Below are 20,250 nucleotides of genomic sequence, written 5' to 3' on the forward strand. Positions count from 1 at the left end.
AGGTAAATGGTGTTTCCGTGCGCTGCTCTGGTTCACCAGAAGCGGCTTAGTCATGCTGGCCACATGACCCGGAAGCTGTACTCCGGCTCCCTCGGCCAATAAAGCGAGATGAGCGCCGCAACCCCAGAGTCGGCCACGACTGGACCTAATGGTCAGGGGTCCCTTTACCTTTAAGGCAGCTTCCTTTGTTCATCTTTCCTGAAGAGAAGGTCTAGAGATCCATGAGAAGGTCACTTGGGTTGACTTTTGTTTTCACCCACTCCATACATTTAAAGCCCATTTAAAGCACCTGGGTTTCTCAAAGGTCTACCCCTCGCAGAGCTACGATTCCCAGGGTCCTTAAGAAACTGCATTTCCTCATCTTCTTTTGGGGGAAGTTTTGTGGTTTAAATGTATGGCATGGAGGTGACTTTTTCAATGACTGCAATCGAATTGAGTTGACTTGCCTTTGTTGTTATTTAGTCGTGTCCGACTCTTTGTGACCCCATGGACCAGAGCACGCCAGGCACTCCTGTCTTCCACTGCCTCCCGCAGTTTGGTCAAACTCATGCTGGTAGCTTCGAGAACACTGTCCAACCACCTCGTCCTCTGTCGTCCCCTTCTCCTTGTGCCCTCCATCTTTCCCAACATCAGGGTCTTTTCCAGGGAGTCTTCTCTTCTCATGAGGTGGCCAAAGTATTGGAGCCTCAGCTTCAGGATCTGTCCTTCCAGGGAGCACTCAGGGCTGATTTCCTTCAGAATGGAGAGGTTTGATCTTCTTGCAGTCCATGGGACTCTCGAGAGTCTCCTCCAGCACCATAATTCAAAAGCATCAATTCTTCGGCCTTCTTTATCATCCAGCTGACTTGCCTTTATACACTGTTATTCCATGCTGGACTGTGCTCAAAGTGGCTCACAGTAGATATCAAATGTAGCGCTATTAAAACAAACACTAAAAACATGCCAAATTCTGATGTGGCAAAGTCAACAAATCGGAGTCAATAGTGTTCTGCAATGATGCAGTGAAATGCAAAAGCATAATCAAGATTAACAAAATTAACACTGGCCACTTATGCATACTAGCATGAGTTGCAGAAACAGTAAAAGGCTTCCAATACGTTATCAAAATTCACATGCACCAACTAGTAAGTGGCCCAGATTTCATGCATACTCAAGAGTCAGCTCCACATCCAGCTGGCATTTAAAAAGCACCACATCTTTTGATCGCTTCCTTTACTCATGCTGCAGCTGTCGTCAGACCAAAGTGCCACCCAGCTCCAGAGACCAGTCTCTCTCCCTGTCTCCTCTGGATTTCCTTATGTCTCTGTGAGCAGCTCCAGCCTAAATTTCATCTCAGATGAGTAGGAGGAGGAGGGCAAGAACCACTTTGTGAGGCAGCCCCCAAGGCATATGGGATGCCTAGGCAATTGTTTGACTCCTCCCTTCAGGGCCTCTAAGCACTTCATTAGGAAATTCGAATTTATTGCACGTTGCATGTGTAACCGATTTGCAGACTCATTTCTCCTCTTTCTGATCTCTCCCATCCAGATTTGCAGCCCTTTTGCTCTACAACATGAACACTCAGCTCTGAGCGGGAAGCCTGTTTCTGTGATGTTGGGTGATCTGAACATCTCTAAATATAATTGCTGCTTCTTTGATGTGTCTAGATCATGGGTAGGCAAACTAAGGCCCGGGGGCCGGATCCGGCCCAATCACCTTCTCATTCTGGCCCGCAGATGGTCCAGGAATCAGCGTGTTTTTACATGAGTAGAATGTTTGTTTTTATTTAAAATGCATCTCTGGGTTATTTGTGGGGCCTGCCTGGTGTTTTTACCTGAGTAGAATGTGTGCTTTTCTTTAAAATGCATCTCTGTGTTATTTGTGGGGCACAGGAATTTGTTCATCCCCCCCCAAAAAAAATATAGTCCGGTCCCCCACAGGGTCTGAGGGACAGTAGACCGGCCCCCTGCTGAAAAAGTTTGCTGACCCCTGGTCTAGATCCAGCCACTGTTCTCTCTCTCTCTCTCTCTCTCTCTCTCTCTCTCTCTCTCTCTCTCTCTTTGTTCCTCAGCTTGCTCACTCTTTTTCACACACAAACACAGAGTTCCTTGCCCCTTCCCCTCCCTCACACACACACTTTCACTTGGCCTCCTCCAGTAATTTCATAAGTCCCTATGCAGTCATGCGGGTAGTCACCCCTTCTTATCCCAGGAGTGGAGAACCTCAATCTTGGGGGGAGGAGGGTGAAAGTGACCCTCCAGACCAGCCTTTCTCAACCTGTGGGTCCCCAGATGTTGTTGAACTACACCTCCCATCACCCTTGCTAGCAAGGCCAGAGCTCAGGGATGATGGGAGTTGTAGTCCAACAACATCTGGGGACCCACAGGTTGAGAACCGCTGCTCCAGACCTTTCTACCTGGACCTAGGACTCTGCAGACCACACCCCTTCTCAGGCCACACCCCCATGCCCTCAACCTACTCATCCTCCTTTTGCCTGGCTGAAATGACTCGTTGAACTATAATTTGCTTGCCTGGATGGAAGAGAGAGAGATGCATTTGGTGTGTGGGTGTCTGTAGAGACCTCCGACTTTTACTGCACACTGGCAAGACTCACACTTGTTGCCCCACCCACTTTTCTCTCTGGCCCCGCCCACCACTGACGTGCGATCTTCATGGCCTCCTTGCCATGCTTTCTTTTGCAATATTTAATCCATGGTGGAAATAATGGAAAGTCAGAGATAAATAAGGTTATATTTATCAGCAGTGGAGGAACTCCATGTTTCCAACTCTCTGAACCCAGGTGGAGTTGCCATATGTCCTCTTTTTCCAGGACACACCCTCTTTTTCACGGGCAGAGTCGTCATAGCGATCCATAGTTAAAAGTTGAAGTCGGCAAGAGTGTCCTCTTTCTCAAACCTACCACCCTCTTCCCTGCGAGCCCGTGGTTTTTGCTATTGATTTTTTGATGGCTTCCTTTTAAAAAGCTCTTTGTGGGAGGGAGTTAATATTGGTTTAATTCCCTCCCCTAGTACCTGGTTGGAGGTTCCCATTGAATATTTGTTCAAGGCAAATGGAATTTGCACAAATCAATAATTCAGCTAAGCAGCCATTATGAAGTGTTTCACATTATAGCCTTCGTTAGCCCAATTTATGCTCAGAGATTTACAGAGCAATCCTACACTCAAATTATGCCAGGGCTGCTGCTATTCAGGCAGACCGACTGCCATATCCAAGAGGAAGCAGGGGGAATGCACAACCAGAAAATGCAAAAATTATGTAAATGGCAGTCATGCACACAGTATCCTTGGAATACAGGCAAACTAATATCAGTGTGGGATGCGGGTGGCGCTGTGGGTTAAACCACAGAGCCTAGGACTTGCCAATCAGAAGGTCGGCGGTTCGAATCCCCGCGACGGGGTGAGCTCCCCTTGCTCGGTCCCTGCTCCTGCCAACCTAGCAGTTTGAAAGCATGTCAAAGTGCAAATAGATACATAAGTACCGCTCTGGCGGGAAGGTAAACGGCGTTTCTGTGCGCTGTTCTTGTTCGCCAGAAGCGGCTTAGTCATGCTGGCCACATGACCCGGAGGCTGTATGCCGGCTCCCTTGGCCAATAAAGCGAGATGAGCGCCGCAACCCGAGTCGGTCACGACTGGACCTAATGGTCAGGGGTCCCTTTACCTTTACTAATATCAGTGTACTGGAAGAAGCAAAGATCACCAGTGTTGAAGCAATGATTCTTCAACATCAACTTTGTTGGACTGGTCTTGTTGTGCGGATGCCTGATGATCGTCTTCCAAAGCAACTGCTCTATTCCGAACTTAAAAATGGAAAGCTGGTGGTCAACAAAAGAGGTTTAAAGACTCTTTCAAGGCAAATCTTAAAAAATGTAGTATAAACACTAACAACTGGGAAACACTGGCCTGCGAGCGCTCCAGTTGGAGAACAGCCTTGACCAAAGCTGTCGTGGGTTTTGAAGACACTCAAACTCAGGATGAAAGGGAGAAACGCACTGATACAAAGGCGTGCTTGGCAAACCCTTGCCATTATCAACTCCTACCTGGAAACCAATGTCCCCACTGCGGAAGGACGTGTGGGTCCAGAATTGGCCTCCACAGTCACTTACGGACTCATTGTTAAAACCGTGTTTATGGAAGACAATCTTACTCGGCTACGAGTGATCGCCAAAGAAGAAGAAATTATGGTGATGCTCATATATTTCTCACACACAGAAGGAATATGGAAACAGAGGGAGGTGCTTCATGCTGAGTGAGGAGTTTTGGTCCATCTAATACAATATTGCCTGTACTGACTGGCAGCATCCCTCTGCGATTTAAAGCAGGGGACACCCCCAAGAGAGGCCATGTGGGATTGAACCTTGAATTGCGGGCACGCAAAGCAGATGCTCTATCAGTCAGCTACCTCTATCCCCCAAAGACAACAAATCCATGAGGATGGCTCCCAGCATGCTCCCCTGCAGCACCACACATGCAAAAGGATCCTGAGTCAGTGTGGTGTAGTGGTTAAGAGCGGTGGACTCGTAATCTGGTGAACCGGGTTCGCTTCCCCGCTCCTCCACATGCAGCTGTTGGGTGACCTTGGGCTAGTCACACTTCTTTGAAGTCTCTCAGCCTCACTCACCTCGGTGTGATGGCCTGGGATTCGGACTCAGATGCTGAACCTGAGGGGTCCCAGCCTGCACAGGAGTCCCCGCCTCCAGAACCAGCTGAGCTGGGGCTGGGGCATGAGCCTGAAGGGTCCTCACCTGTGCCGGATCCTCAGGTGCAGGCACCAGCTGAGTCTGCTCTGGCTCCTGAGGTGATGGAGGACCCATTGCCTGCAGGTGCTCCACTCTCAGCCCTGTCAGAGGAAGCTGAGGTTGCCTCTGGGTCCAGTAACCCTCCAGCCTCTCCTGAGCTGCAGAGGCTCAGGGCAGAGAGGCGGAGGGAACTAAGTTCCCGCAGGAGGAGTGCTCACCTCCAGGCTAGGAGAGGCGAGTCACCAGAGGATCGGGGCCACCCTATGCCTGGGGGCAGATAAAAGCCGGCCAGCCTCAGTCCCAAGTTGCGGGAGCAATGTTGTTGCTAGCCTGTTCGTGCCTGAACCCTGTCCTGCTCTTCTGTCAGAGTTCCTGACCCCACCCGACTCCCCGCCTTGGACCCAGCTACAGCTTTGACAGACAGCCTCCATACCACACCATCGACCTCGGACTGGACTCGGACCTCACCTCTCGGTTAGCCCCCGGGACCAGCACACTCACAGAGTGTTTGTTGTGGGGGAGGAAGGGAAAGGAGAATGTTAGCCGCTTTGAGACTCCTTCGGGTAGTGATAAAGCGGGATCTCAACTCCAAACTCCTACTCCTCCCCCCCCCCCGCTCTGGGGGCTGAGCCAGCAGTGACTCCTGCTGCTGCCACTCCCCAGACATAGGCAAAGTTTTGTGCTGTGTCCCGTTGGTGTAGTGGTCATGGCACTTGCCCTTCTGATAGGAAATGCTCTGTGGGGCGGGGGAATGGGAGGTCAAGGAGGGTCAATTGGGGGGGGGGAGTGAGAAATGCCCCTATCTTGGTTCTCAAATGCCTTGGTACTCAAACAACTTGGAACCCAAACCCGGAAGTAAGTGTTCTGGTTTGTGAACTTCTTTCAGAAGCCGAATGTGCTCCGTTTTTTTTCTTTTTAAAATAATCTTTATTAATTTAAATTACACACATATACAAAGAATTTACAATCTCGTACTACAAAAAGAAAGTTAAAGAAAAAGCAATTAAGAAAAAAGAAAACAAGAAAATACAGAAAAAAGAAAGAGGAAAAAGCAGATTTACGTGCATAAAAAACTTAATCTTCCTAATTAATACTTAAATAAACACTTAAATAAAAAAGACTTCTGACAAAACGAGTCTTCCAGTCATTCTTACTGTACTGTTTATACTGTCGTTTTCTCCGCAGTTTTGTATTCTTTAATATTGTTCCCATCTACTCCACAAACGGTATTTGTTGTGTTTACAAGTATCACTCAAGCTCTGCTAATATGGTGTGGTTGGTACAATATGATCTTATATACTCCTTAAATATTCTCCATTCTCCAAATATTTTCTGGTTCAACACTCCTCTAACTCTTCCTGTCAGTTTTGCTAGTTGTAAATATTCCAACATGAGTATCTGCCAATCTGTGATTGACGGTATTGTTTCGTTTTCCCACAAGAATTCTGCGCTCCGTTTTGAGTGTGATGCTTCCGATTTGAGTGCCACACTTCTGTTTTGAGTGTTACTCTGAGATCTGTCTGTTTTTGCTATTTATTTAGCTTTTTTGTTTTTGCAGCTATTTTGTTTTGTTTTTGTGACTATCCAGAATCCAGTTCAGCTACTGATTGATTGATTGTGTCACTGCAGTACATTGTTTATTGCTTTCGTTTTATGGATCAATGGTCTCGTTAGATAGTAAAAATCATGTTAAATTGCTGTTTTAGGGGTTGTTTTTAAAACTCTGGAACGATTAATCCATTTTGCATTACATTCTATGGGAAAGCGCACCTTGGTTTTGGAACGCTTTGGTTTTGGAATGGATTAAGTTTGAGAACCAAGGTACCACTGTATTTTCATGTGAGGAATGTTGGAGGGTATGTCACTGGTCCTCCTTTGCCTGTCTGAAATGTGTCCTTGAACTCTGGTTCGGCCTCTTCCTTGCCTGGATGGAGAGTGGAGAGGGATGTGTGCAAAAACTAGCCCACTATGCAAAGCTAAAATTCAAATTGAATTCCCCAGCCGCTTTTGTTTCTGGCTCCACCTTTCACTGGCATGCAGCCCCTGCAAGATTGTGCAGTAAGGAACGCAGACCTCAGTCAGAAAAGGGTCTCTCCACCTCTGTTTTAAACTTATGTTGACTAAGAAGACAAACAGGGCCTATTTCTTTATTATTTGTTGTTTGCCATAGCAGAGACAGAGCTGAGTCTCTTAGACTGCCCTGAGCTTTTATACAGAGGAGTATTTTTGTGTATTCCCCTTGCCATTAAGCGGTGCCAGCATGCCACCGTACTTTTAAGGATCAATGCTTGCAGAGCAGATGTCATAGCTTCCACTTCTGTCAATTGCAAACAGTTCTCCTAATATATGTCAGCAAATATAAAATATGAATTTTTATTACTCTACTGTGACGCAGAAGGAAAGTGTGCAGGAGAGATAGTTTGGAGGAAGATGACTGTTGGCTAAATGGCTTTTAAGTTAAAAGTGCAATATACGAGATAATTAAAAAAGATTGAGAGAAGCTCTTTCCTCTGCAAGTTTACAGCGGGGAGAAATAATATCGTCAGCTTGTTCTTCGGGAGGTTGGTTTCTAGAAACCAAGTTCTGGGGTAGAAAAAGAGGCTGGGTTGGAACAGAAAGAAAACCTCACTCGGATTTGGAATTTCTTTAGCAGTAATTTCAGAGCTCTGTTGTTGAAGTTCATTATTTTACATTCTGTTTCTTAAATGTCACGTTTCAAAGGATTTAAAGAAATCATTTCTACAAGCATTTTAACAACTGCATTATTAAGAAGCAGTCTGTCAGATTCTTTCCCCGTTTCTTGTTTCTTTTTAAAATCATTAAATCTAGGGCCCATAATTTATCCCAGAAAAAAAATCAAAACATTTGGGGTTATATCTGACAAAACCATCGCATTCAGGCAAGGCCTTTGGCTCACGCAACACAAAGGAGAGAAGAGGGAGTGGAAATTCTACTGCGTAAGTGGAACTCCTTGCATGAACAGGATGGGTTTATTGGTTGCAATCCCTTGAAATCATCAGTGTTTTCAGCCTATCTGAACCAGAATTCATGTCAGCTATAGGCTTGACATTTGGCGAAGATTGAGGTGAGGCAGGAGATCTCACAATCATGTTGTTGCCCTTACAAGAGGTTAGCTGGCTTGGCCAGGTGCTAGACGCTGCCTTCGTCGCTCTCCTAGTTACAGTGTTCCTCTGGTCTCCTGACCTTGATTATCAGTTTCTCTGCACCGTAACCATCCGTTCTGTCTTCCTCTAGTTGCCCAATTGTAATTTCATCCTGCAGTTGGTGACTCACATGTCAAATAAACGAGAACAGAAAGAAGGCTGGCTGGCTGGGTGCAAGTTGCTATATGTGTGCACACTCTGGTATGTTTTGTACGTGGGTTTGTGTGCATGGCACCCATGCTTAGACACACCCCACTTTGGACCCCTCATGGGAGTTGGAGCAGGGTGATGCTAAACCTGAGGCCTGAAAAGAGGTTAACCCAACTCCATGTTGTTGTTGTTGTTTAGTCGTTTAGTCATGTCCGACTCTTCGTGACCCCCTGGACCAGAGCACGCCAGGCCCTCCTGTCTTCCACTGCCTCCCGCAGTTTGCTCAAACTTATGCTGGTAGCTTCGAGAACACTATCCAACCATCTCATCCTCTGTCATCTCCTTCTCCTTGTGCCCTCCATCTTTCCCAACATCAGGGTCTTTTCCAGGGAGTCTTCTCTTCTCACGAGGTGGCCAAAGTATTGGAGTCTCAGCTTCAGGATCTGTCCTTCTAGTGAGCACTCAGGGCTGATTTCCTTCAGAATGGATAGGTTTGATCTTCTTGCAGTCCATGGGACTTCATGGATCACTGCCCCCTTCATGGATCACTGCCTTGCCGTGGCGAAGGGGCTTGAATAACTCAGAGAAGCTATGAACTATGCCGAACAGGGCACCCAAGATGGACAGGTCATAGTGGAGAGTTTTGACCAAACGTGATCCACCTGGAGCAGGAACCGGCAAGCCACTCCAGTATCCCTGCCAAGAAAACTCCATGGACAAAGACAACTCCATGTTATACAACTCTATTGTTATAAAGACTTGGGTCATGTCGTACATTTAAATAATAATAATAATAATATATAATAATTTATTATTTATACCCCGCCCATCTGGCTGGGCCTCCCCAGCCACTCTGGGCGGCTTCCATAAAAACCAAAAATACAATAAAATATCACACGTTAAAAACTTCCCTGAACAGGGCTGCCTTAAGATGTCTTCTGAATGTTAGGTAGTTGTTTATCACTTTGACATCTGCTGGAAGGGCGTTCCACAGGGCGGGCGCCACTACCGAGAAGGCCCTCTGCCTGGTTCCCTGTAGCTTTGCTTCTCGCAATGAGGGAACCGCCAGAAGGCCCTCGGCGCTGGACCTCAGCGTCCGGGCAGAATGATGGGGGTGGAGACGCTCCTTCAGGTATACTGCTCCTTCCTGCCACTTACCATCTGGCCTGGGGCGGGGCCTGAAGCCTCACAAGGACTGCTTGCTGCCGCTGCCCAGGAGGACTCCCCTGAGTGAGTGCCTGAGGGCCCTGCTCTTGCCACTTACCACCTGGCCCAGGGCGGGGCCTGACAGGCCTCACTAGGACAGTTGTTACTGCCGGAGGGGCACAGAGTGTTTTTTAAATGTTTTTAACAAAAATTCTTTTGGATTTCTTGTATGTGGGGGGTGGGGGTGGGATGGATGTTTGGTTGGGCTTGGGGAATTATTTTTTATTTTGATGTTTTTGTAATTTTTACTTTTTTTGTTTGTATTGTATTGGTTATTGGTTCTTCTTGTTTGTTTGTATTGTTTTATTGGTTTTCTTTGTTTGTTTAAGGTGTTTGTTTACATTTAAAGCACTTTTGCGTGGCCAGGAGGAGTCCCCCCAACCCCAGGTGACCCCCGAGCAGAATAGTGACTCAAGACAACACACTATGGGATTAAAATTGGCCACAACTTCATTAAGTTTCAGATGTAGGGCTCAGGCATTGGCCGTTTATCCTTCCCAGTCCCCAGCCGGGGATCTGGAAGACATCAGGGTATCCAGAATGTGTGGGGATTGGGCTGACTTTGGAGAACATATGTTCAAGCAGAGAGCCCGCCCCCCGTTTCACCGCCATCACAGGGGAGTGCAATGACAACCTCTCGGCGTATGGCTAGTGCCTCCCCGCAAGACCCCTTTAACGGGGAACCTTGGGATCACCGCCGCTGGGGGAGTGTGGGTCACCGCTTCACGCCCCCTCCCATTTAGGAAGATAGACTAAAGGATTCCGCCCAAGGCCTGAAACCGCCAAAGTTGTGACATTTTGCTATGGGAAAGGCAAAACCTGCCAATGCAGGAAAATTCATTTCCGGCCCTTCAACAGCGACCATGATGTAGCAGCGCCCGCGTACCTGTGGAGAAAAGGTTAACCTGCAAAAGAAGGCTTAACTGAGGGGGGGGGCAGGATGGGAGAAGCTCTGGAGCCAACTGACGCTTCGCAGGTAAGATTCACCTCCTGTTGTGTGGGCAGGGCGATTCCTCCCCCTACCTGGCCGATCCCCTGGCAACGCCTTCCCAGGTGGGATTGGGCAATTGGCTGAGGTAGGCAGAGACCTCCAGGTATTCAGCCTGGAGAGGGCGAAGCCAGCCCGTACTACCGGGAGCCGCACTGGGACCCGGGGTGCTGCGCGCAACCACGCAAAAGGCGCCCCCCTTTTATATGGGGAGCGGTCATTATACCACTTGCCCTCAAAGAATTCTGGGAGCTGTTTGTCAAGGGATCCTGGGAAGGGTAGCTCTGTGAGGGATAAAATACAGGTCCCCAGATTCTTTTGGGGAAGCTGTGATGTGAATATGCTTTAAATGTACAGTGAAGATGCAATCATGGTCATATGCTACCTATAACAGCGAGAGAAGAAATCTCTTAAGCACTGGAAGGAAATAATGAAATCGGTATTTGTTTCTCAGTGGCATCAAAGAATGTGGAGGTTTGCTGTCATGGGCAGACGTACTCAGCAATTGCATGTACTTTGTGGAGTAACACACAATGATCACTTAACTGAATGTGCTTCCCATTCATACTGTAAGCCAACTTTTGTTCAGCCTCCCACCATATTCCCTTCATAATATCTGAGAGAATTATGTAAGGACTATGCCTTTGTGCATAACTCTTTTTTATGCTTATTTTCTTTTAGTTTGTAGCTTTGGAATTCTAAATAATAGTTGAAGGTGGTATAGAACCGTAGAATCGTAGAGGGAGGGGTAGACCAGTTCCACCCCCTGCATCAAAGTTTTACTAGGAGCTGCCTGTCTACTTATCCCACCCCCATACAGCTCACCCAAGCCCCTCCTGCTTTCTAAAGTGCTCTGTGAAGTGCCTTTCCCCCCTGTCATTAAACCTTTCTGGAGTTGCTTTTAATGGGGGGGGGGGGAATTGAGAGAGTGGCATACTAAACGGCTCTGTGAAATGTTTCTCCCCCCTGGGCTGCCTGCCACCAGCGTTGCTTCCTCGCTCTCCTGCCTGCTGTTCCTCACAGTGGAGTTGGCATGGCGACCTGCCAGCTGCCGAGCGTGAAGACAGCCTTAGTTTTCTATGTGTATAGGAAGATAATAAATTCCAGATGGTGTGTGCAGTGACCACAGGAGCCTCCTGTGGGATTTCTGCAGTTCTTCACAGGGTGCATGTATACAATTCTCTCTTGCATCCAATATAGAGGTTCAGAAGTTTGTTAAGGCGTCTGGCATTTGGCCCTTACGAAGAAACTGAACTATGAACTATGAGCGAGAAGGCAAAGCAATGCAACAGAAAACTTTCACATTGCTTGGTCAGACTTTATTTTGTTTGCAATGACTGGGGAACATGGTTTCTATTGTTTGTGGAACATTAGGATAGGGACGCGGGTGGCGCTGTGGGTTAAACCACAGAGCCTAGGACTTGCCAATCAGAAGGTCGGTGGTTCAAATCCCCGTGACGGGGTGAGCTCCCAGTGCTTGGTCCCTGCTCCTGCCAACCTAGCAGTTTGAAAGCATGTCAAAGTGCAAGTAGATACATAGGCGGGAAGGTAAACGGCGTTTCTGTGCACTGTTCTTGTTCGCCAGAAGTGGCTTAGTCATGCTGGCCACATGACCCGGAAGCTGTACGCCAGCTCCCTCGGCCAATAAAGTGAGATGAGCGCCGCAACCCCAGAGTCGGTCACGACTGGACCTAATGGTCAGGGTCCCTTTGCCTTTGCCTTTACATTAGGATAACAAACATTTTTCATGTTATGTCAACAGAGGCGGGTATTGTAAATGGGCTATTGTGTGTGTTTTGTTCAATCATTTGAAATATTAAAAGTAGATTTTTAAAAAAGAAGTTTTGCATCAGGGCTGGAGTCAGGTGTAGGTTAGGAACAAAAAACAATAAATCACCGGAGGCCAGTGAGGTTAAATCTTTATTCAAGGAAACAAACCACAGTGTCTCATGCTTTCAGCAACACTTTCTAGGAAGTCTTGCCCCGAAGAAGCGGTTGCGAGGACTGATGGTCTCTGCCTTCCCACCCTTTTCTAAGGCTTTCCCCCCCACAGTCTCAAATTGTGTCTGCACACAACTAATCTCTCTTCTGCTCCTTTTATTTCTCTGTGTATTCACGGAGACCAGGGAGGAGGCAAGCTTGTTGCAGCGGGAGGGGAAGACTCCCTGGATTCTTCAGCAGCCTCTTGACCCCTCTCCTCTCCAGCCTCTGCTTCAGCCCCAGAGTCTGAACTACACTCTGCCACAGCCTCTTCCTGCTCACTAAACCGTGTTGCGCCTCCAGCTTCCTATACCTCCTCCCTCCAGTATTCACCCTCTTCTCCCTCCGACCGCTCATGGTCACCCCACCACGAACCCCCTGGCTCTGAGTCTTCTTCCCATGGGGGTTCCCTAGGGGGTTCCCCGACTAGTGCCTCCACCCACTCCTCTGTACCCAGCCACTCCATTCCATCTTGTCAGGGCCTGAGCATGACAACTCTGTGGGTTACAAACTTTCCACAGTTGCTCCTTTTTATAGTGGACATACTGGAATTCACTTAAAAATGAGACACTGCGTGGAATTTTGTCTGGGACGTAAGGCTGCAGATCATGGTGGCTGGTGCCCCCTAGGGCTGGGAGGGCAGAAGACAGGAAAGCAGATGGTAGAGCCGCAACCAATGGCGGTCAGAGCCAACCAGGAGAAGGCTGGTGGAACGAAGACACAGGTTGGTGGGGCTGTGCCCTGCTTCTCCTTACTGAACAGCCTTCCCTGGCAGCAATCCTGTACACATTTCCCCGGGAGCAAGTTCCATTGAATTTGATGGGTCTTACTTCTGAGTTATGGGACACGGGTGGTGCTGTGGGTTAAACCACAGAGCCTAGGACTCGCCGATTAGAAGGTCGGCGGTTCGAATCCCCGCGACGGGGTGAGCTCCCATTGCTCGGTCCCTGCTCCTGCCAACCTAGCAGTTTGAAAGCACGTCAAAGTGCAAGTAGATCAATAGGTACCGCTCTGGCGGGAAGGTAAACGGTGTTTCTGTACACTGCTCTTGTTCGCCAGAAGCGGCTTAGTCATGCTGGCCACATGACCCGGAAGCTGTACACCGGCTCCCTTGGCCAATAAAGCGAGATGAGAGCTGCAACCCCAGAGTCGGCCACGACTGGACCTAATGGTCAGCGGTCCCTTTACCTTTACCTTTTTACTTTTGAGTTAAGACTGCACTGTCATTTTTAAAGGTGTTTACTTGCACTACTAATCAGCACCAGAGACCTCTTCTCAAGAGATGGTCACTCACCCCCTTCACTGATTGCATCTTGTATTCCTTTGATTGACTGATTTTTTAGATTGCGCTCCACACATACCTAAAGCTGTTTCTTGTCTGAAATGTTTTGGCATATAAATACACACCTAATCTCTCTCTCTGTACTCAAGGCACGCATAACCGCCTACGGAGGGGACCATGCGTTTGACGAAATGTGCTCAGGACCACAAAAACTCATGCCACAATATATTTCTCCTTCTTCAAGGTGCCACAAGAACATTTCCTGCCTCTGCCCCTAATCACGGCCACCTCCCTCTCTGGAATTTGCCCTTCTCCAGTGAATTATGCAGGTGCGGCAGTATATTCCTAATAAACTCCCAGTGAACTTCTTGCTAACTACAAAGGTCAGAGGGAAGCAGAGCTGAATGTAAAACACATCAATGGCACAGATTGTCGGGAAAGCATAGCTGTCAAGTGTCCCTTATTTGAAGGGACAGTCCCTTATTCCAGCGCCATGTCCCACTGCTGTCCCTTATTGATGGATGTCCCTTAAATGATGTCCCTTAAATTTCAAAGGAAGCAGCTCCTCTCCCTCCCTCCCTGCCGGCCAGGGAGGCTCCAGCTGTGTTGCTTGGCTGTGTTGCTCACCCAATAAGAAGTCTAAGAACGACTGGGGGGGTGGAGCTTGCCTGCCTTGTGTGTGGCTAGTTAATGCAAGCTGAGGGGTTTTTTGAATGCTGGACGCCATTTTGTTGCACGTGCTGCTGCAAACTTTGAAGTGCAAAGCCAGGCCAGGGAGCCATCTTAAGTTGAGGCTGCATAGGCCTTGTGGTGCATGTGATTCAGATTCTATTCAGTTGAACCTCTGGTTACAAAGTTGGTTGGACACTGTTCTCAAAGCTAGCAGCATGAGTTTGACCAGACTGCAGGAGGACAGGAAGACTGGAGTGCCTGGAACAGGTGAGGCTGCAGGTCCCTTATTTTGGCTGCTGGTTCCTTATTTTCAAGGCTGCTGGTCCCTTATTTTCAAATCTGTAAGTTGACAGCTATGCGGGAAGGGCTAGAAGAATCTTGTTTTGTTTCAAGGCCACGCTCCACACTGAAGCTCGCAGCTTGCACGTTTCCTTGGATGCACAAAGTATGCAGAGGGAATGGCAGGACAGCATTCTTTTAAAAGCAGCTGGTGCATCTGAGATGAACCTCTCTCGATACATAAATTACACTTCAGTTCACAACGGAAACAAAGGCCAGCAGGGGGGGAAAGGAAGCGACTTCTGTAACAGGGAGCAGAACCAGCCAAGGAGATGGCAACTGGGGACACGAGAGTTGCTTCTCTCCCTTCGAGACCAGCTGTCTGGGCTGGTCTTTTTTGCAACAAGATATGACTGTTTTTCTTCCCTTGCGAGCTCCTTGAAGGCCACTTTGACGTTCTGACATGGGATGTTGTTGTTTTCCCCCCATGCAGGAATTTCGCAACACAGGAAGCAGCTCTGATTTCTTGCCAGTAGAAGCCAGGCACAGGGAGGATATTAGATCCATATAAGTCACACTTCCTGAACTAATACATGAAGCTAACCTTCAAAATTCAGAGTTCTCCAGATTCTGTTCTCCAGCAAAAACCTAACATAAGAAAATAAGAGCCCTGCAAGAAAAAACCATCCAGTCCAGTTCTCACAGTGGCCAGCCAGATGGTTAAAGGTGAGCTATAGAATTTGTTTTCACTAGATATGCTGATGGCCTCCAACGTGGGTGGTATTGAAAGAGAACCCACAGGCCCTGATAGCTGTAGGTTATGAGAAAGCTAGAGCAATAATCCGTCAACGAATTTGGGATGTGGAACTGCAATGCCACGTGAGCGAGATGAATAAACACCCAGCAATGAAAGATAATGGGAGAGGATTTACCCCAGCAAATTATTTGCCAAAATTACAAATACCTAAATACAGACGGTCATCTACCCTCGCTAGATTCAATGTGCTGCCATCTGCCTTATTGCAGGGCAGATTCGAGGGTAAACCATACGCGGAACGAATCTGCCCCTGCGGCTTGATGGAGGTAGAAACTGTCTCTCGTGCCTTGTTACGCTGCCGTTTCTACAGGGATATGCGCTCGGCATTTATTACCCCTGCTATGCAAAAATCTCCAAATGAATCCAAACTTCAATGTCTAAAATCTCTGGAAGAGGACAAGGATCCTGAGATCACGTTAAGGTCAGTCAAATTCTGCGCGATTGTCATAAAACTTAGGGAACAAGCTGTGCTATCATAATGATTAAGGCCTTAAATGATCATTTTAGGTTATGTGTTAGTGACTAAGTTTTAATTTATATATTTTTTCACTGTTGCTATATCTGTATTGTCCCTGTTATACCTAATTGCAGATTCAAATGTATCCCTATCGTGTTTTATGACTTCCTTGATATTGTATGTGGGCTGGAACTGGTCTGTGACCGAAATAATAAAATTCATTCATTCATTGAAAGAGGAAAAGACAAATTCATAGAGGATAGGGTTACCAATGGATACTTGCCATGACAATTATGTTTGTTGTCAGAGGCAAGATCCCTCAGAAACCCAGATACTGGAGAGAGCACTGTTGCCCTCAGGCCCTGTGTGATGGCCTGGGATTCAGACTCGGAGGCTGAACCTGAGGAATCCCAGCCTGCACAGGAGTCCTTGCCTCCAGAACCAGCTGAGCCGGGGCTGGGGCTTGAGCCTGAAGGGTCCTCACCTGTGCCGGATCCTCAGGAGCAGACACCAGCTGAATCTGCTCTGGCTCTGGAGGTGATGAAGGACCCATTGCCTGCAGGTGCTCCACTCTCAGCCCATCAGAGGAAGCTGAGGTTGCCTCTGGGTCCAGTAACCCTCCAGCCTCTCCTGAGCTGCAGAGGCTCTCATGGCAGAGAGGCGGGGCGACCTAAGTTCCCGCAGGAGGAGTGCTCGCCTCCAGGCCAGGAGAGGGGAGTCACCTGTGGACCGGGGCCGCCCTGTGCCTCGGGGCAGATAAAAGCCCGCCCGCCCCAGTCCCAAGTTGCAGGAGCAACATTGTTGGTAGCCTGTTCCTGCCTGCACCCTGTCCTGCTCTCCTGCTAGAGTTCCTGACCTCACCCGACTCCCTGCCTTGGACCCAGCTTCAGCTTTGATGGACAGCCTCCATACCGCACCCTTGACCTCGGACTGAACTTGGACCTCGCAGCACGGTTAACCCTCGGGACCAGCACACCCTGCTTGTGGACTTCCTGTAGGCATCTGGGTGGCTTCCATGAGAACAAGATGCTGGACTAGATGGACCTTTGGCTTGATCCGTCAGGGCTCTTCCTATGTTCTTAAAACCATCACCACCAGCCCCTAAAAGACCTGAGTGAACTAAAAGGGCTTTAACAACAGCAACAGCAACCCTTCTTAAGACTCCTACAGAACTGATGAGCTTCTCTGGGAAGGAAGTCTCCAGTCAAGGAGCTACCACAGAAAAGGCTGTGCTCCTTGTGGCTGTCTGAAGGCAAGTAGCTGCTGTAGGGCCTCTTCTGAACATCTTAACATGGGAGGGCTTCCATGTCAAAAGAGACTCCCTCAGGCACCCTTGGCTGTTTCGTGCTTTGAAGTCAAAACCAGCCGCTTGAATTGAGCCCGGTAACCAGATTGGTCCTCCATCTATCAGCTCCCATTCGAGGAGAAATGCCTCTTTGCATTTCTTCTACTCGATAAATGTTGTTTGCAGAGATTAACGTTATCAGACTTTCCCTGATCAATGCAGCATGAATAGTGACTTTTAATTGCTCGCAATTCTCTCTCTTTCTTAATGAGCTTGCCTCTTGGGTTCTTCCATTATTTCCTCACTGATTTCAGGGAAGGCTTGAGGACACAGCGATGATCTGTGAACGTGAGGGTTAAGGATGGACAAATTGGTCAATTTCAGTTTCTCACCATCCCTGATTTTCCGAAGCTGATTCAGTTCTCCGCATTTCGACACCAGTTTGTGATTTGATTTGATTTTATTTTAAATTCCCATGCAGAGCTCAACAGCATTTTAGTGCAAATACAGTTGTGTACACAAACATTGTTGCAAGTGTTCATGGAAGACAATATTACTTGACGATGAGTGATCACAGAAGAAGAAGGTTTCCGAGCACAATTTAAAGGGTTGGTGCTGACCTTTAAAGCCCTAAACGGCGTCGGTCCAGTACACCTGAAGGAGCGTCTCCATCCCCATTGTTCTGCCCGGACACTGAGGTCCGGTGCCAAGGGCCTTCTGGCAGTTCCCTCGCTACGAGAAGCCAAGTTACAGGGAACCAGGCAGAGGGCCTTCTTGGTAGTGGCACCCGCCCTGTGGAACACCCTCCCACCAGATGTCAATGAGAAAAAATAACTATCAAACTTTTAGAATACATCTGAAGGCAGCCCTGTTTAGGGAAGCTTTTAATATTTAATAGGTTATTGTATTTTAGTGTTCTGTTGGAAGCCGCCCAGAGTGGCTGGGGAAACCCAGCCAGATGGGCGGGGAATAAATAATAAATTATTATTATTATTATTATTATTATTATTATTATTATTATGAAGAGGAGGAGGAGGCAGCACCTGATATTGTATGGCTACATTTTTTATGGCTGAACTATTTCCCTGGGAGAAAACCTCTTCCTTCTGACCAGTGTTTTTTTCCACCCAACCTGCATTTTTTACAATCAGGACATCCTGGTGAGAATCCACCAGCTCCATCGTTGTAAAGATGCCGTTGTTCCCCTGAATAGTTATCCCTGTGGAATAAAATTATGCCACCGTACTATTACCAGCTTCCAAACAATGCTTGTTGTATATATAGAAAGGCAGATTTTCTTGCATCAGATTCCCTGGCCATGAAATACCGTGCCCGCCTTTGCTTTTGTGAAAAACCAAACAGACGTGGCGAAATGAATCAAAACATTGCGGAGCCAGCGGAAGAAAAAATAAAATAAAATAAAGACTGGATGGATTAATGCAACAATGGGACAGAACGTTGAAAGAATCCAGTTCTCAGAAGGAATGAAAGAAAGTTGCAGCATTCCCTAACCCCCTGACAGAGGTCTCTTACCTTTTAAAAATGGCACAAGAAGCAGGAATTTAACAGGAATACCACCACCCCCCGTAGCTCCTCTTGAATGTCTACATCACTACCAGACATTAAATGCATAAGGCTTTGTCACTCGTGTTAGGGGAAGAGAATCCCATAGAAATGGTGATAAGAAGTCTTGTGACTGAAAACTTTAAAGGGTGTGTGCGTGTGTGTGTGTGTGTGTGTGAGAGAGAGAGAGAGAGAGAGAGAATATTAAAAAGACCCACTTTCCCACAATTATGTCAGCATGCTGAATTAACATTTCCTAAAATTGTTGTTGTTTAGTCGTTTAGTCGTGTCCGACTCTTTGTGACCCCATGGACCAGAGCACGCCAGGCACTTCTGTCTTCCACTGCCTCCCGCAGTTTGGTCAAGCTCATGCTGGTAGCTTCGAGAACACTATCCAACCATCTTGTCCTCTGTTGTCCCCTTCTCCTTGTGCCCTCCATCTATCCCAACATCAGGGTCTTTTCCAGGGAGTCTTCTCTTCTCATGAGATGGCCAGAGTCCTGGAGCCTCAGCTTCAGGATCTGTCCTTCCAGTGAGCGCTCAGGGCTGATTTCCTTCAGAATGGAGAGGTTTGATCTTCTTGCAGTCCATGGGACTCTCAAGAGTCTCCTCCAGCACCAGAATTCAAAAGCATCAATTCTTCAGCGATCGGCCTTCTTTATGGTCCAGCTCTCACTTCCATACATCACTACTGGGAAAACCATAACTTTAACTATACGGACCTTTGTTGGCAAGGTGATGTCTCTGCTTTTTAAGATAGTGAGGCTCAAAAGATCACGATTATTACCAGGTTGAATCTGACTAGCAATTAATCCATTTTGTCCAGCACTCTTTCCAATGGAAGCACTTCCATGAACCTGTATACATCTAATAGACCAGCCTTCCCCAACTTGGTGCCATCCAGATGTTGCGCTCTCCAGATGTTGTTGGACCCCAACACCCACAATCCCTGACCATTGGCCATCCTGACTAAGACTGATGGGAGTCCGCCACATCTGAAGGACTCAGGATGGGGAAGGATACACTAGACTATTTGCTACTTACCGTATTTTTTGCTCTATAAGACTCACTTTTTCTCTCCTAAAAAGTAAGGGGAAATGTGTGTGCGTCTTATGAAATGAATGCAGGCTGCGCAGCTATCCCAGAAGCCAGAACAGCAAGAGGGATCGCTGCTTTCGCTGTGCAGCGATCCCTCTTGTTCTGGCTTCTGAGATTCAGAATATTTTTTTTCTTGTTTTCCTCCTCCAAAAACTAGGTGCGCCTTATGGTCTGGTGCGTCTTATAGAGCGAAAAATACGGTATATTTGGTTATTACAATATTTATATAGCCAGTCATCAAGACACATTCCTTGGGAGACTGATAGGGCAAAGTATAAAATACAATATTAAAATACAAGGTAATAACGGGAAGCATCCACAAAAATAATAAAATGTAGCACAAAATTTTCATTCATTTGGGGCTGTGTATTAAAGTTAAAAGTTTAATGTGCATAAAATGCAATGTTTGTGAAGTTAAAACGTATATGTAGGTCCACATACAGCAAAGAAGTTTGCCTTAAGTGCGAGGGTCCACTCTAAGTGAAAGCGGCAGGCTGGGTTATTTCCACTTCAGAGGGGTTTCGGCTACCTGACGACTCAGCAGGAAGTTGAAACCTGAGAAGATCAGCATCCC

This window comes from Podarcis filfolensis (assembly GCF_964270895.1).
Source record: "Podarcis filfolensis genome assembly, chromosome: 3".
Taxonomy (NCBI): Eukaryota; Metazoa; Chordata; class Lepidosauria; order Squamata; family Lacertidae; genus Podarcis; species Podarcis filfolensis.